This window comes from Hippopotamus amphibius, chromosome 4 (genome assembly GCF_030028045.1).
Source record: "Hippopotamus amphibius kiboko isolate mHipAmp2 chromosome 4, mHipAmp2.hap2, whole genome shotgun sequence".
NCBI classification, from domain to species: Eukaryota; Metazoa; Chordata; class Mammalia; order Artiodactyla; family Hippopotamidae; genus Hippopotamus; species Hippopotamus amphibius.
In genome coordinates, this window is record NC_080189.1 from 125,134,395 (window position 1) to 125,149,621 (window position 15,227).

Consider the following 15,227-nt stretch of genomic DNA (forward strand, 5'->3'; position numbering starts at 1 on the left):
AGCGATTATATTCCAATAAAGAGCTTAAAAAAATAGAGACGCTAATATCATTCATTTGGTCTTTTGGACCTTTGACTTATTTATTCCTGACATTCTGGTATTGACATTTTATTAGACATATTAGGCTTGTGTTAAACCCACTCTTTTTCAACAGAAATCCAAAGAACTTTTAGAGTGAGCCTTTGAAGCAAAAATGGCCATTGTTATCTGTGGGAGGAGTTACTGGGAAAACGTTTCTGAACAGAACAAAGAATTAGGAATATCCTGTTTCTCCCGCAGCGAGTGATATAAATGACGAGTTCCAGCCTTTCCCTCTTACCTGAAGTCTTATCTATTGCTGTCTTCACCAAATCCTCCTTGCTTGCTAACAATGAAAAGACCTACTGTTTTACTTACTTGGACTGATCAATGACTACTGGGCCAGGAGACACTCTGAGTGCCAGTCTACAAATCTGACCTAAACACAGAGATTACTAGAGTAGTTAACCTTAGGGACCAGATGTTACTTCATCGTAAGGGCACTAGACTCTGCATTCCTTCCTTCCTTCCTTTTTTTTTTTTTTTTAACAATTTCAGCAAAGGCAAGAAGATGCTGACACCATGATGCCACCACAGCTGTGTTGTAGTGCTGATGATGCATTTGATATTCTTTCTATAATGAATATCCTTCTAACTCAGAGAACAATTGACCCTCTGTATCCCCAGGTTCTACATCTGTGGATTCAACAGAATGCAGATCAAAGATATTTGGAAAAAAAATGTCAGAAAGCAAATATTTGCCACACACTGGCAAATATTCACATAGCATTTGCCTTGTATTTACAACTATTTACATTGTATTTGGTATTGCAAGTAACCTAGAGATGATTTAAAGTATATGTGAGGATGTGTGTAGGTTATATGCAAATAACTAAGCCATTTTATACGAGGGACTTGAGCATCCACACATTTTGGTATCTGGAGCAGGGGAGGGAAGTAGGGGGCTGGGTGTTTCCAGGAACAATGCCCGTGGATACCGAGGGATGCCTGTAGTATATCTCTCCTAGACTTGTTAGGTGCCCACACTGGGGCCAAACTGCCTAGATCTGAAGCCTGGCTCTACCACTTATTAGCCCTGTGACCTTGGGCAAGATACTTCATCTCTCATGCCTCAGTTTCCTTATCTGTGAAATGGGGATACAATAGCAACCAGCTCATAGGGTAATTGTGAGAATAAAATTAAAATAATGCCTCATGCATTGTAAGTACTATATAATTGTCGGCTATGATCATGGCTGTTGTTATTTCAAATGACAGGATGTTGGGATTGTTGCTTTGGTTTTAAAGAAACTCATTAGAGGAAAAACAAAACCGAATGGTCTGGAGTCACAGCTGTTGATCAAATACAAGATGTGGAGCTCATTCCTTAGCAACCAAGCCTCAAATGACATATGAGAGACTCCAGTTGAAAGACACCTTGTTCCTTTTCTATATTAATTGTTGTCAATATTTCCAAGGTGAAAGTTCGAGTATGCCTGATGAAGCCAGTATTCCACATGTGAATAGAGTGGGTCCAGGGGACTCCTCGTGTGCCCACGTGATATCCCTAGATTTCCTTTTTCCTTCTCTTCAGGAAATCCCCTTCCTTATCTGATTCTTTTTCTATAAATAGATGCAATCTGTTTGGAAGGCCACGACTAGCTCCAGATTTGGACGTGAAGCTTTCGTGAGAAATGAGAGTCTTTGCCGTGGCTGCCGTGCAGCACTGAACCCTTGCCCAAGGCTGAGGGAAGGTGAGGGGCCGGCAGGTGGGGGGGACCTGCACGCAGGAGCCAGAGGCCAGCGCATGGAGCAGCACTGAAGATGCCCTACCCTTGACTCCTCTCCCTTAGGAGGGCTGTGATGTGCTGGAGAGAGCCCAGGATCCAGAGTCTGTCAGATCCAAGTTCCAATTTTACCCCGATTCAATTTCTCTCAGCTTTATAAACTTTGGTTTCTTCATCTGTAAAATAAACACTTCTCAGTGTTGTAATGCAGAGCGGATGAGGAATTTAGCATCTACTAAATTACTGTGCAGATCACAGAACCTCCCATTCCTCTCTCCTTTTTCTACTACACACCATTATCAGTCCAAAAGCACATCTCCCAGATTCCCCATGCAAGGCAGGCTCTGTCCAGGCAACACCAGGATGCACGAGACCCTGGTGATGATCCTGCAGGACATTCACTTAAAGGATGTGCAGAGGTCAGGCTTTCAGGGCTGGCCTAAATAACCTCCAGCCGTGGAATCACGTGTATCCAATCAAGTTAACTATTCACAAAGGCCTGTGCCCTCCGTGCTACAGAGGATATAAAGAAGAAAAGAGCTTAGAATTTAGCAGAAGAAACCCACCAATTAACCCAAGTAATGGACTGTGGACAAAAGTCTGCAGGACTTGCTGAGGTTCAGGGTGGGAGAGACTTAGCTTTGCTGTATATCTGCTGCTCCTGCGCCAGAGGGAAGCCTCACCTCGTCCAGGCTAAGTGCGGGTTAGGCGGCTACATGCCGACACGGGTTGGGGGCTGGGGGCTTCTGGGAACGTGTACGTGTGCCGACTTGTCTTCAGGAGCCAGAATGCTTTCCCAGCCCGGAGCTGTTACAGTCCAAAGTTTTCTCAGCTTCTTGGGAAAAAACCAAAGGGAGCCTGCGAGTGAACACAGCAAGTTCTTTTCAGAACATGTTCTTGGCCAGGCTCAGCTGCCTACTGATTTTGAATTTTGGGTGATTTGCTAGAAGCAGGGCCTCAGTCTTACAGCGTGAAGTCTTTCGCAGAGCACAGATCCTCTTCCTGCCCACCTCCCCTCCCTCTATTTTGCACGGAGAGGATGGAGACCTCTCCAGGGCGTCAGTAAAATACTTAGCGCACGTATATGACTTATTGAGAGAACTTCAGACTCTCTGAAAACACAACTAAACTCACCTCAGTGCCCTTCAATTAAGATTATGGTTATTTTCTAGGCAGGAACTCTCTCATTTTAGTGGATTATCCGCAAATGTCCCTTTATTTCTACTCTTATATAAGAATTGGAAGGGAGGCCTTGACCAGCTAACTGCTGCTTTTCTTTACTACTTTGTACTGTTTTCACCTATGGTAATACTGATTCCCCTTAATTAGTTTGGGTCATCTCCCATGTTGGAAAATTGTTCTGTAAGACACAAAATCCCAGTTTGTGTCTTATAGAACACGTAAAGGCAAACCCCCAGAACTTGGAGTGCCCTTTGGGTTAAACTCAGATGCCATCCTGACACCCTCAGTCTCAGAATCTTCTATTTCCTGGCTGCTGCTTGTCTCATGATGGACTGGTCTGTTGGAAGCTTTGGAGAGATTTTGTCAGACCTCAAGTTTGCCCAGGCCACAAATGTCTGAGGCCAAAACTGAGTTGCACTGAGTGAAGAGCAATCCTTCTGGGTTCTGGCTTCACTCTGCTATTGCAGTACCTCTGGGACTTTTGAAAGTTCCTACTGGACGTCTTCGGTTGTCCAGTGGTTAAGACTGCGTGCTTCTAATACAGAGGGGCACAGGTTCAATCCCTGGTTGGGGAACTATGATCCCACATGTGGCCAAAAAGAAAAAAAAGAAAGTCCATACCAATGTTTTTGAGGGGGGCCCAGCTGGCATTTCACGTGGGTCTGCAAATAAATCTTTCCTGTGTCGGCCATTTGTGACCACTTGGGCTCCTTCAGGGGGGCGTTGCCCTGGAAGTTGCAGCAAAGCCCCTCGGCCAAGCGGAAGACCTGATACTTGGTCAAGGTTGCTCTCATTAGCTGCCACGGAAGCCATGCACCCACCCAAGGCACTGCTGCTCTTGCGGGCGCTGTGCCTGATGCTGGGGTGTGTCTGCCCAGCCAGGGCCACCATGGTGGGCCTGCCAATGGGGCCGCTGCCCACAGCAGATGTTGCCCTAGTGCTGGTTCTGGGGTGCGTCCTGCCACCCGCCGTGCGGCAGCCACCACCAGAACCGGGCTACAGAGGCTGATAGGCATGCTGCTTCCCAGGGCTACAGTCTCACTGTGTCCATGACGCCCAGAAATGGCCTCACTGAAGTAGGGACAGGCCTTTTCTCACCCTTCAGGCCAAAGTAGTACTGCTTTATGTTCCCAAAGTCTTACGGAGAGTTTGACATGATAATGGCACTTTCAATTTTCACTTGCCTCCTCCTCTCACCTACCAAGACCCTGTAGCTTGTCCACAGGGGCCGAACCAGTGGAACTGTCTCGGTCCTGGGCACCATGCTGTTTGCTCCTCCCACACTGAGCATGACATTGAACCAAGCTGGTGAGTACTTTCCTAGGGGCGCTTTGCTCCCTCGGGCCATAAATCTCTCTCTAAACCTCCTTCCACATTCTAGCTAGACACAGTCTGTAAACCCATTTTGTTGCAGAGAGGTCTAAGAGCGTGATTAATTAAAGACTTTCAAGGATAAAAATAAATTTCATTGGGACAAAATTATGCAACAGATGGAAAAAATAAAAATAAAAGACATATCATTTTCAGATATTAAATAAGAGTTTTCATGTAATTTTTTTTTTAGCGGATGAAAATGAGTATCAAATTGTCTAGATGTTTAGATTCCACCAGACACACTTCAAAGTGATGTGTTTAAAACTTTAACATTTACGACCTACTGGAAATTATACCCCTGGCAACCACTGAAATTTACGCTTAAAAAATTTGGAAGTTATCTGTAAAACAGGTGAGGAAGTGTAGAGTTTTTCAAAATTCTTTCTTTGGAGGGGCAGGCGAGCTGTAAGCAAAAATGTATGAAGACCTCCACTTTAGAGTGTTTTGCAAAGATGCTCTCCACAAGTGACTTGACTCCTGTGAATTTTATTTCACAGATTGTCCACTGAAGTATTTTATATTGTAGTTGTTTACATTTGTTTTTCACTGGAAATCCTAAAGAACAGCAACTGGGTTAGAGAGTCAGCATTAGTTTGGGGCATCCTCCATCCATAGGGGCTACTCCACCTACTGCTACGAGATACTGGCCTTAAGCAAGGAGACCTCAGGTTGCCCACAGCTGGAATAAGGAACACACCTTGTAGGGGACCATGATAACACTTCTATTTTATTTTAAAAATTTTTATTTATTTATTTATTTATTGGCTACATTGGGTCTTCCTTGCTGCGCGCTGGCTTTCTCTAGTTGGGGTGAGTGGAGGCTACTCTTCATTGTGGTGCAAGGGCTTCTCATTGCAGTGGCTTCTCTTCTTGTGGAGCATGGGCTCTAAGCGTGAGGGCATCAGTTGTTGTGGCATGTGGGCTCTAGAGCACAGGCTCAGTAGTTGTGGGGCACAGGCTTAGCTGCTCTACGGCATGTGGGATCTTCCCAGCCCAGGGCTCGAACCCGTGCCCCCTGCAATGGCAGGTGGATCCTTAACCACTGCGCCACCAGGGAAGCCCAACACTTCTATTTTAAAGCCTCATCTGTTCCCATTCTCTGCTGCCTTCTCCTCCTTCTGCTTTATAATGTTTAAAAAAAAAAGTTGGCAAAACTCTTGGCAAGAAGGATGAGTGGGAAGGGAACATAATTAGTGAGTAATCCTCCGTCTTCTCTGTGAAATTATTTTTATTGCTCTTCCAACCTTCCAATAAAGGTTGGGAGGGAAGAGATGAAAAGAAATGGGTGACTTGATTATCAAGAGAAGCTTTTCCTGATTGGAAAAAGAATAACTGTCCCAGGAAAAACTGGCTCCCGGGATGCCCTTTCCTTGAACATCTTCATACTCTTTTCTGTTGGTTGCAAGAGAGGCAGCGTTCAGTGGCTGCAAGTGGGAAAGTTCGCTTCCTCCTTTGTCCTGGGAATGAACAGCAGGTGATGTCAAACAGTGAAAACTGGAAATGTAGCCACAGAGGAACTGAAATGTCATCTATGTATTTGTATTTATTTAACTCACGTTCTAAATTACATCCACTCCGAAATATGTTGGCAAACATCGAGAAACTGTGTTTGTTAGAGATTTACACTGATAAGTCTATACACACACTTTTACATACATATCTACACACTTATGTTTTCTGGGAATGTTTACCTGTTGGCTCCTTGTGTTAGACGTTCTGACGATCGGCACTGCAGTCCCAAGAACGGCCCAGATGGTTGGTTCCCATTACACAACCCAGCCTGCAAGCACCATTGTTTATCCACTAGAATCGTTGGCACTGTGCCTGAGAAGAAATGATCAAGGTCTCCAGGGCTGCCCTTGCTGACCCCAGGCTCAAGGTGAGAGCAAGCGTGCTGTCACATCTAAACACATGGAGTGGGTGGCTGCCATTGCCGAGGCTTGAGTAAATGTCTGTCTGTGAGCTCACTGCCCCAGTCTTCCTGGATGCCCATGTCTAACCTGGGAGCCAGTATTTCTTGTTCCGATGACCCACACGTGTCTCCTCTGGTAGGTGGGCCAAAGAAAACCTGAAATCAACACGGAGTTTTCATCGAGTCACACGGCAGGCTCATCTCACAGCTATCATGGTGCAAATGAGCAGGCTGGACACCCCTCCCCTGCTGACCCGAGCCGTAGTGATTAGATGGTTGCCTTGGGGGAAAGGCACGTCCGGCAACCGGGCATCCCTGTTCCTGCCCTGGGTCAGAAAGTTGTGAATGGAGATTCCGCGTGGAGACTGGAACGTGTTACCCAAAAGCCCCACCTCTGAAGAGCCCAGAGGTATGTCCATCAAAACAGGCCTCTGTTTACTTGTTGTTCCCACTTGGGCCGGGTGGGAGGAGGAATGTGGGAAAGCCCAGGACGTTCCCATAGAGAAGCAGGGCCCTGACTCGGTGTGCTGTTGGCAATTCCTTTCTGAGCGGATTCCGCTGGCTCGGGCACAGACGTTCACAGCTGCATGAAGGGTGCTGCAGGGGACATAATGGCTGCTGTGTGTGCCGGAGTACAAACCGTCCCACACAGGCCTGGGCCCGAGAAACAATGGGGTGACAAACGGCCTTCCAAACAATGCATCCATTTCCTGTCATAACCCTGGGCTGAAGGAGGCCCAGTTGGCTGGTCCCATCTCACCACGAGACCTCCACTGACGCCATCACTTTAGAAGCCCGCTGGGCGTCAGGAATGAAAGATGCACATACAGAGAAGAGAGATGGCAAGTGTTTGGGGTTTTTTTTCCCCCTGCAAAGCAAGATGTAATTGAAACTATATATATTTTTTAAGGTCTAGATAAAATGGTGTGGTTAAAAATACTGGAGAGGTGTTAGAAGCTGTTTCAGTTTTAAGTCTTTCTGACATTAAATGCTTGTGATTCACTACCTCTGCTAAAAATACCGGTGTGAGGCTCCCTGGGCTTCTCTGCTTCCCAGCAAGCCAGCTGGCTCTGCTGTGAGCTCACCTCTCTGCCCTGCCTGAGCGTCCATCCTCCTGCCGGGGAAAGTCCTATTGAATGTGGTTTCAGATAGCTCCCTACTCATGACAAAGATAATAATAATAACAGCCAACAGCTACTAAGCACCCACTAAGTAGTAGGCCCAGTTCTAATTCCCTGAATCCTTACAAGAACCCTATGAGGTGGGTACCATTCTTGGTCCCATTTTACAGATGAGGAAACTGAGGCATGGAGAGGTTGAGCAACTTGCCCAAGCTCATAACTTGTGAGTCTTTTCAAATACATACCCGGAGCCTCCCGTGAACCCACCTGTGCAGGTAACCGCCTCACCCCATGTTAGTGAGGGAATGGCATCCAAAGCTCTTGCGTGAGAGAGGCACGACTGAGGGGACACTGAGAGGGCTTCCAGGGTAGGAAATGTTCTGAGGAGAGACAAGAGAGGAATGGGGAAGAAGCCTTGTTAGTCTGAGAAGGGAACGCACTTGGAGCAGCAACCCCAACAAGGCTGCTTACTTCTATGGCTGCCAATTACTGAAACACGAGGAGACCCTCATGGATCTGTCCAGAAAACCATGCCCCTCGCACAGAGTGCTCCTGACTGTTGAGGCTGGCCGGGCTGACCCTGAGCATCAAATATGCCTCAAGACTGTTCATGATGTTGGGAGAGTCTCCGAGGGGTCAAACAGCAGCAGCAGGAAAGCACAGGGCAGGCTGGGGAACATGACTAAGACGGAAGTGTACACATGGGACTTAGGAACTGAAAGAGCCTTTAGAGACGGTCCAGCCACCCCCTCATTTTATAGTCGAGGGGCCAAGGGGCAGGAGGGTGAAGCCCCAGCTGACACCACTCGGGCGGGTCAAAGCAGAACCAGGAGTAAGACCGAGGTCTGCTCCCTCTACCTGCAGAAAAGAACAAACCTGTTAGGGAACCATCGACTGAAACCGCCCGCCTTGGCCAGGCACGATAATAACACGTTTCATGAGCTGTCTCCCAACAGGAGGTCCCGATGAGCAACCTGGTGCGGCCGCTGAAAACTAACTGGGAGAATCCGGGAGGGGCCAAAAGGAGACAGGAGACTCTAGCCCTTGATACATCCTACCAACCTCCCAGAATCCTTTGCTCTGGAATCCATCTCAGCTGAGAGGTGCACGCGCCACCAGGAAGGACCCTGAGTCAGACTATGGGCCAAGCAAGAAGATTGGCCAGAGACAGCCCGGAGACCAACCCCATCACCATAAGTCCTGAGACTGTGAGCCACGAGGCAGAGCAGTTCTCCTGGTTTCCCTTAACCTGCTGCCCTCTGCCCAGGAGCCTCTTCCCAATAAAGTCTCTTGCTTTGTCAGCACGTGTACCTCCTCGGACAATTCATTTCTGCGTGTTAGACAAGAGCCTGTTCTTGGCCCAGGAAGGGGTCTCCCTTCCTGTAACAAACCCAGTTAGAATCATCGACTGTGCTAATTAATGTCTTGGCATAGACGTAACAGGAAAGAGAAAGTATGGTTCTTCCTCTCCTGAGCTTACAATGTCCCTGGGGATACACGGGCTACATAGAAGCGAGAACTGGTGGGCTGACCTTCCCTCTTCCCTCGTGAATCCAGCCACAGGTAAGAACAGAGAGACACGAGTTCAAGAGAGAATCAAGTTAGGGCGGGAGAACCCAGGAAGGAGTCCTAGAAGTGCACTCCGTTCTATACTGAGATAGACAAGAGGCGTGTGAATTGGTAGAGAGAAAGTAAAAAACATGTGGCGTGGAAATAAATACCTCTTGTGCCAAAGGACAAAGGAGCAATGAGGAAGAACCACCCACACGGGCAGCAAACAGGCTGGTCTGATAGGCACGGAGAGTGCATGTCCACAGGTGGTGAGAAATGATGCCACGAAGTGAAACTAGCATTAAAAACGTTCCTATCATACCGTGAGACAGCTGGCCCTCTGAGGAATCTGCCCTGGTTCGATGGCTACGGGACAAACCCGTCGTGGTCAACACCACAAGATGAGTACGTGCTGTTTCTCAGCACGTCACCACCTTCACAACCAGGAAGTGACCCAATGGTGCCAAGAATGGGGATGGGGCTTCTCACTATCGACTAGGCGTGATGCTGGGCTCAGAGGATCGGCTGAGCGAGGGAGACTCAGCCCTGATTGGGTGCGTGCTTTTCACAGGTGCGTTGGGTCATAGGCATTCCAGCAGAAAGTCGGCACTTTTTATGTCATTCAAAAGTAAGGAGGCCTAGCAAGTCTCAGAGGCAGTAAACAATCAATGTATTTCGTGCATGTTTAAATGAGTGAATAAGGTCCTGGGTTTATTCTGCCCTGTCATCGACTCAAGTGGAGAAACAGGCATCCCTGCATCCCTCTTTCTGCTCTGCTGGCCAGGAGCCGGGGCAGTGTGTGGCTGCTTTCCTATGTGGTACCCCCATTTCTAGGCGTCCTGCCTCCCTGTAGAGACTGTGCAAGAAAAAGGTCGCCTGTCATACGGCACTGGTATATAGGAAATGTATCAGTTTCCAATGGCTACTGTAACAAATTGTTACACATCCAGTGACTTAGAAGAATATGAATGTATTATTTTGCAATTCTGGAAGCCAACAGTCCAAAACAGCTTTCACCAGGCTAAATCAAGGTGTTCCTTTTAGCAGCTCTAGGGCAGGATCCATCTCCTGCCTTTTCCAGTTTCTAGAGACTTCCTACATTTCATGGCTCATGGCCTCTTCCTGCACCTTCAGAGCCAGCAGTGGAACACCTCCAAATTTCTCTGTCTCTGACCCCTTCTTCTGCCATCACATCCTTCTCTGAGTCTGAGTAGATCCTGCATGCATGCCACAACTAAGAGTCTACATGCCACAACCAAAGATCCCACATGTTGCAACTAAAGATACTGCATGCTGCAACTAAAGATCCTGCATGCCGCAACTAAGACCTGGCACAGCCAAAATAAATAAATAAATATTAAAATGGTTTTTTTTAAGTCCTTAATTTAATCAGCTTTTGCAAAGTCCCTTTTGCCATGTATGGCAACATACTCACACACTGTGGGCACAAAGGCATGGATATCTTTGGGGAAACGTCGTCCTGTTGACCACACTAGGAGTGAATGAACAGCACATTGCATGCCCATCAGCACTTCCTTCTGAAGCCTCTGCTCACCATGTGACCCTGCCCAGTTTGTCTCATAGTGAACAACTCTGCCCTGGACCTTCTATATATTCAAGGACATTTGGCTTCACAAGAGGCCTTTCTGATGTGAGTGGTCTAGCAGCCCGGCCTCAGAGAGAAAGGCAGTGTCTGATGTAGGTAAACATCGCAGGCTCTTTTTCCCAAGTTAATCATAAGCATCTTGACATTTGCTATTGCCAATAGGTTTATCTGTCTTTTATTAACAAATTTTTTGTCATAGCTACACAATGAGGAGGTCTGTTTGTCTCTCCTGGGTTTGTAGATGAGTAGAAGCAAGGCCTGGAGAGGACTGGCTGGGGCCTGGAATTAGAGGTCAGAGCTGCAGAAATGAGAATTACTTGGGTTCTGAGTTTGGGCTTCAGCATTTCACGTCTTTACCTCTAACTGGAAGAGTGGAAGCTCTCGGGTCTTAGTTATAACTTACAGTTATGATGAGATAAAATTTCTTTCTTCCTCTCTCTATCGGCACACTTTCTTTTTTCGGTGCCTGACTTGAAGGATGCTGTAAGAAGAACGTTGATGAACTTGCGGCACTAAACTAGCAGGGACACGGCACCTCTCGGGTGTTTTCTCCCCAGCGTGGAAATGATTTACCAAGTCCTTCTGGCTTCCTGATTAAAAACTGGAACTTCTTTTCAAAGTATTAATGATAGCCAGTTCAAAGCTGGTTGCCAAAATAATCTGTACTTAAAAACAAAAATAAAAAAAAGCACGCCATCTGTTCAAGTTAGAGCAGCACCACAATTATTTGCACCATCATGTTGATTAGGATAAGTTCAAAAACTAAGATTTTTGTACCCTCGGAACAAAATCCAGGTTCAGACAAATATTACTTGGCCATAGACATGTTCAGTAATTATTGAAAATATGTTGTAAAGTACAAGGACTGAGATGAAGTGGAAAGGAATGCTTGGAGGTGAAGGACAAGGAAAATGCCAGTGCTAAGTGTCTACATATGATCATGTATTTGTATACTGCATATGACTGTTGATAGTACTAAGTGCAAGGAACCGTACATATATTATCTTACTTAAGCCTTACAAGGATACTAGGAGATGAGCATCGTTTCCAGCCAACACTCATGGAATCTGGAGGATGGGTACAGGCTGGAAAAAAGGATCCACTAGAAGATTAACAAAACTGAAGTGGTTTCTTCGTGGGGAAGAAAAGGTATTAGAAGCAAATAAAATATGGAACGAAAAGAAGAAATGACTACATACACAGTGAAATTTTTTAAAGTGGTACAAATGTTCACATATGGAGAATCCCTATCTCATAGAAGTTGTTCCAGAAAACAGAAAAAAAGTATAAGCTATTGTCACTTTTTTGGCCGCGGTGCATAGCATGCAGCATCTTAGTTCCCCGACCAGGGATTGAACCCGTGCCCTCTGCAGTGGAAGTTCGGAGTCTTAACTGCTGGACCTCTAGGGAAGCCCCTGATGTCATTTTTGAGGCTAGAAGAATCCTGATTCCAAAACCAAATAAGGATAATATAAGAAAAGACAATTATACGACCATTTCTTATTTGAATGTAGATGCACAAAAATATCAGCTAATGAAATTCAGTTGTATGATTACCCAGATTACCCAGGGCAGGGCTGAAAATTCCAATCCTCCAATCATTTGCTCTTTGAGGCCATCTAGGGGGTCCCACTCCAGTCACTTCATTAGCATAAATGCAGGTGTGATCAAAAGAGGCTTGTTCTGAATAACAGAAGACAGTCCTATCACTTTGGAATTTCCAATGGTTTTAGGAGCTCTGAGCTAGGAACCAGGGAAAAAGACCAAATATATTTCTTGTTATACCACACCATCCTTTCTTATCCCCATCTGACTGTCATCCATAAGTCTTTCTAGTGTCCATGAGCTTAGTCCTGTGTATTGAATACTCACTCACCAGTCCAATAGCGCTCTTCAATTTTTGGCTTTGAACAAGGCTGTGTGACCCTGGGTAAGCGATTTAATCTCTCTGATATTCACTTCCTTATCTCTAAAATGGAGATGCCAATTCCTGCCTCTGAGTTTTGCGCTAAATAATACACCGAGTTATCATCAAATTACTGCACAGTGCCTGATCCTCAGTAGCTGCAGCCAAATCTTTCATGAAATGTCAACACGCCCAATGCCTGGGCTTGACTCTTTCGCAAGATGCTTTGTTATGCTCATAACAGATCTCTCTTGAATGTAACTATAACGAGCTGTGTAGTCGCCCAGTAGCTATGTGGTATAAGTCATTTTCTCAGGCCATTGATGAATATCTTCACAGGACAGAACCAAAATCCTTATTAACGATAAGACAAATTACACTGATTTCTTTTTCCAGTCAACCAATTCTGTCATTCAATATTAGAAGATTAGATAAATCAGAGCAGTTTTCATTGTAAAATCCTGTAGGTTAGTCCTGGGTAATCTGTTGTTTTTAAAATTAATTTCGTGAGTACTGTTTCTAGTGTAATGTATGTAATATATATGTAGCTGTTCACCTAGTTACATTTACTGTGTTTTAAGGACCCCTATCCCGAATCACTGTCTTGGACAAATTCTTTTGCAATTTTTTCATATAAAAATGGAACTATTAAAATTTCAGTATGAATTCACATCTATAGAATGCTTGTCAAGCAAAAATTACTTGCCTGTTTTCTTATATTTCAAACTTAAGCACCTGAATAGAAATAAAACTGCTCTCTCAAAGTCTCCTTTATTCCAAATACTCTGAGGGGGAAGACGTGTATTTCTATCTTTGTAATCAAGGTGTGCTACTGTCTGGTGTTCTTTTCATCATCTCATATCTTCCCACGTGGCTAGGTAGTATTTTGTAATCTTTAAAAATCTGTGTAAGCAGGCACGTTTTCAATTATGCATTACGACCACTGGATAATCAACTCTTTCACTAAGCTTACTGCTAGGGAATCATGTGGGGCACATCACCTTTCTGGTTCCTTAAGATGGCCACAGCAATACACACGCCATGCCGCCTGATCTTCTTGCAATATGACGCTGCTCTTCTTCCACTGAGGGGTGGCAGTCTATGTTCCCTCCCCTTGAATTCAGACAAACCCTGTATGTGCGTTGACTCACAGAATGTGGTAGAAGTGAGCCTGTCATATAAGAGACAATATAGCTTCCACCTGCTTCTCTGTGTGTCTACACTTGCCTTGGGAAACCAGCTGCCATGTTGCAAGGAAGCCCAAACCACGTGGAGAAACCACAAAGAAGAATTCCAGCCTCAGCTAAGGTTCAGACTACCAGTCAACATCAAGCACTAGACAGGCCTTCAGATCAGAGCTACCCCAAGAACTTTCTGCAATTATGGAAATTTTCTGTTTGTGCTAATATGGTAACTTACTACCACATAAGGCCATTGAGCAATTGTAATGTAGCTAGTGTGAATGAAAAAGTGAATTTTAAATTTCATTTAACTTCAGTTAATTTAAATTTAAATAACTGCATGTAGCTAATGGCTGGCACAATGGGCAGTTTACCCTTTGAATCCTCCTGAAGAAGTAACAAACATCTCGGAGCAGAAACAAGCCATCCCCAACTGTGCTCTCTCCATATTCCTAGCTCTTGAAAGCATGAGAGAGAATAATTATTGTTGGTTTAAGCCACTCACTTTTGGCGTGATTTGTTATGCAGCTGTCAATAATGAACACACTTTCTATCCGCAATTTGGTTCTCTACAGCAAATAAAGATGCACAAGTCTCTTCTATCCTTTAAAGCTTTTTAAAAAATTAATTAATTAATTAGGCTGCGCCAGGTTTTCAGTTGTGGCGTGTGGGATCTTTAGTTGCAGCATGCAGGATCTAGTTCCCTGACTAGGGATTGAACCCAGACCCCCAGCATTGGGAGTGCGGAGTCCTAACTGCTGGACTGCCAGGGAAGTCCCCAAGCCTTTTCTATCTTTTAAAAGCCCTCTGGCTATGGTTCTCTGTCTCTTCTTCTGTTCATAGCCAGGTTCCTTGAACAAGTTGTCCACACTTAACCATCCTCACTCACAACTTATTCACTAGTCAACACCCACTAGGATCCGGGTATGGATGAGGTCACAGTAACATTAGTTTAGCCTTATTCCTCCCACTTGGAAATTGCAGGACTTCAGAACCCCACCCTGTCTCCATGTTCTCCCCTACCTATTTCTGAGCAAAGCTCACCCTGGCAGAAAAAGCCACCCCCTTCTAGATGAGAAATTGCAAAAAAAAAGCAAAAACAAAACACACCACCTTTTCTGGTGGACTAGAAAAAAGAAACCCCTTTAAGAAAAAGACACCCCTACCTGAAGGCTGACGCAGTCTGTGGCTTGACAAGTGGAATGTGGGATGGATTTCAGCCCCTCCTTGCTCCCCTCGGTCAGGCATCCTCGCACAGGGCACCAGCAGCATGGACGGTACAACCCACACAGTAGCTGTGTTTCTGGGACACTCAGAGCTTTCTCACACATGGCCATAAACATTCCTCTCATGGGCTGCTCTGGTCCCCTCTGGATGCTGGTGGCCCGTGAAGTCTCTAGAGTGGGCATCTTGTGAAATGCCCAGGACATGGATACCCTTCCCAGCCCAAGAGCTGCCCAAACTGCAGAATCCTTGAGATCCTCAAACGGAGCTGCTTTCCTAGCTTGGTCCTTCCTGCTGCAAAGCTGCACCAGGATCCCCAGTGAAATGTGGAGACTGGCCTGGCTGCTCCACTGTGTGGCATGAAG

General features: G+C 45.7%; 1 long non-coding RNA gene across 1 annotated transcript; it reads left to right on the forward strand.

The window, feature by feature from the left end:
* The first annotated feature begins 6,125 nt into the window (after positions 1 to 6,125).
* Positions 6,126 to 8,478, forward strand: LOC130851231 (uncharacterized). Its single transcript, XR_009053145.1, has 3 exons — positions 6,126 to 6,240; positions 6,414 to 6,682; positions 8,351 to 8,478. It is a non-coding gene; the product is annotated as an uncharacterized LOC130851231 (long non-coding RNA).
* Positions 8,479 to 15,227: the final 6,749 nt, after the last annotated feature.